Source organism: Fukomys damarensis, unplaced genomic scaffold, assembly GCF_012274545.1.
Source record: "Fukomys damarensis isolate Sample0158 unplaced genomic scaffold, DMR_v1.0_HiC HiC_scaffold_26, whole genome shotgun sequence".
NCBI classification, from domain to species: Eukaryota; Metazoa; Chordata; class Mammalia; order Rodentia; family Bathyergidae; genus Fukomys; species Fukomys damarensis.
The window spans coordinates 14,857,913-14,861,136 of record NW_022900938.1 but is presented as its reverse complement, the minus strand read 5'-3'; positions in this window follow the sequence as shown (position 1 = coordinate 14,861,136).

Here is a 3,224-nt window from a genome sequence, read left to right as displayed (position 1 = left end):
ATATATATATATATATTCTCAGGATAATCATGTTTCACAAGAATATATCTACTTATCTACTTTAGGAACAGAAGAATTTACAAACAAGGTTATACCTATAATTCATGTAGGTATTTTGTCTACTGTCAGAGAAATAGCTATAACATGGACTGCTTAATTCCCCCATAGTTTTGTCATCAGTGCTAAGTAATATATCTTATATTAATTTCTCTATGCAATCTTTGTACTTACCCCAGCAGGTTGTATTTTGCAAAGATGAGTTCAACAATATTTTGCAAAGATGGGTTCTTTGTCCCACATGGTCTTCCAAAACTTTGCTACTACTTCATTAAGAGTTGGAGTTCATATCCCCTTCCTTTGCAACTGGTTGGGATTTTGTGGCTGCTTTGAGCAACAGAGTGTGGTAGAAATGATGACCCATGAGTTTCAGAGTTAGGAAAAGAAAAATGCTATACATTTCATCTCATTCTCTTGAGATGCTTGATACAAGAACCCACCTACCATGCTGTGAGGAAGACCAAGAGCCTGGGAAGAAGCTTCTGTGGAGAAGAACAATGGCTTCTTGTCTTTGGCCCTGGCCTAAATTTCACACAATGGTCAGCACCAAATTACCAATCTCATGAGTCAATTATCTTAAATGTGGACCCTCCAGCTGTCAACAAAGGCACTGAAGGTGACACCTTGTGGATTTGAGAGAAGATGTCCCTAAGCCCTGTCCAAACTGCGGATCCATGGACAATGATCAATGATCGCTGCTGTTTAAGCTGTAGTTTGGGAGTTTATGCACGTATATAGGTATCTGTTACACCTCTGGGTACCTATAAGCGGGATGCTGCCATTACAAAAACCTGTATGTGTCTTTGGGATGAGGCTGTGAGAAGGAGCTGAAATTGTATGACGAGACTTGTTAGTAAAAGTCCTGTGTCTCTAGCAGAGTATTTAGGAAAGCCTGCAGGTTTTTCAGGAGGCTTTTAATGCAGGCTTACAGGGGAATGAGGACGGTGTGACTAGAAGCTGAAGGAAAGGAAAGCCTTGTTAGGTAGGTGATGGTACAGAACCTGCCAACATGAACTTCTGCAGTAACGTGGCAAAAAGGAAGTGGACCTGTTACTCTCAGTGATCTAGTTTAGATTTCCAGTCAGAACATTCAAAATGCCACCTGATTTTTTTTTTCTCATTGCCTATAATAAAATGTGAGGCAAGACATCAGCTAAAAAAAACTTAAATGTAAAAGAGCTAGAGCATGCCAAGTTTAAAATAGGATTGTTAGTTATACCCAGATTCTCTAAAAACAATGACTAAATTAAAATTAAAAAGAAAAGAAATCCAGAGTAGTCTATATGGTCATTGTTAATATCTCAGAAGGATTTAAGAGAGTAGCTCATAAAACATTCCACACAGAATAGTTTCTTTAAGGACTTTTAAGTAAGCCTGTTCACATCATTTCTGTTAAATAATAGGGTGTCCAGGACTCTTAAGGGTCCTCTCCATTCATATCTCCAAAGTAGGCAAGTAGGAAGGGCTCGTTTTGAAAAGCTGTGGAAATTCGGTGTTTGTCTAGTGGAGGTGATGGTCCATTGATACCTAAGAAATCTAAAGGGATTTTAAAAGAAGTTATCAACTTAAACTGAAGGCCAGTGAAACAGATGGAATGGAGAAGTCTCAAAACCCTCAAAATTAGAATTAAGCAGGACATTTTTAACTCATAGTTTTTGTGGTATATCCAATTATTTATTGCTTTGCTTGGGTAAGTTATTCTATGTATACCTTTGGGCCAGGGAGTTAGCTCAGGGGCACCATGCCTGACTCACAGGTGCAAGGTCCTGAGTTAGGTTTTTGGTACCACACACACACAAAAAAAAAAGAAAAAGAAAAAAATCATATAACTCAAATTTTCATGTTTTAGTCTTCAAATGGAATACCTTATTTCTAATATTACTGATATTTGAGAAACAAGATGTTGTTTCCAAGCCATTACTTTAATAGTTTTCAAAGGTTTAAACTAAACTGTCACTCTGGCTTTCATACTGAAAGTCGCTGTAATTCTTTTCATCCTTTGATAATATAATTTTTCCCCACTGACTTCCAGTGGTCCACATTCCTCCAACAGTTTTTCATGCCTTTTTATCTATTTTTTGGCTTTCTTCTATATTTTTACAAATGCATGGACCAGAACTACATCTAATGTTTTAGAACACACAAACACATGCTGCTTTTGTCAGAGATCAGCAAAATACAGTACTTTTTATTTACCACAAACTCTTCTTAAAAAAAAAAAAAACTCTTCTGGATGTTCACGGGGACTATGTTGCTTTGCTGAACATGGTGTGATAGAAATGTTTCTTAAATATGTTGGACCATAAATCTCAGGGCAAGGAGATGTTAGTGTTAGCTGCTTATGTGAGGAACAATTCACAAGTGAAAGTAAATAAGGTTGGAAGCAAATATTTTATCAATGCAGCTAGTAGAAACAGTAAATATTGGTAGAATCTTCTCTGAATAGTGATAGAGGATTTTTCTATGTATTTTCTAAGATCACGCCAATGATGTTGAGTTTGAGCAGGTGAATCGCAGTCTAAATGTATCTGCAATACTTCCCTTTGTGCTTGGCAAAGGAGACAAGACGCTGCTGTGGCAGCAGGTACATATTCGGGATTGTCTCACACCCTGGGGAAAATTACGTCTTTCTCCCTGTGGTTCACATTTGCAGTGTCAAAAGTAGCGCACCTCGTACCAGCTGAGCTACCTTCCTTGTAAAGCAGTCTTATGGAAAGCTCAAAGACCTCAGCCCTCATGATAATCTCCAGAGTGAAGTGTTCACAGGACAAAATGGGAAAACATCAGCGGCTCATCTTTTTCCTCTGTCATCCTTGTTTATGAAAACTTAAAAATGGGAATGAGCGTTCCCTGTTTGTGTTTCCCTAAGCTTCATAGGGACATATATGGAATTCTTCACAGCGGCTGAGCAACTCCATGTGAGTTCTATACAAGTGGCTTTCTACTGTTTGAAAAACCGGTCACTTTCAGTAGATTCAAACTTACTAACTTGCAGAGAAACAAATCAAATTTATTCCAATCATTTACTCAAAATCTGCTATAGCACGATGATAGAATCTTGCCTTTTAGCTGTTGTCATTTAATGTGTCAATTTTTTTTATAGCTTAGCTGAGTGTAGGTCAGATCTTTTATCCTTGATCAACTGAGGCAAGAATTTTTTCATATTA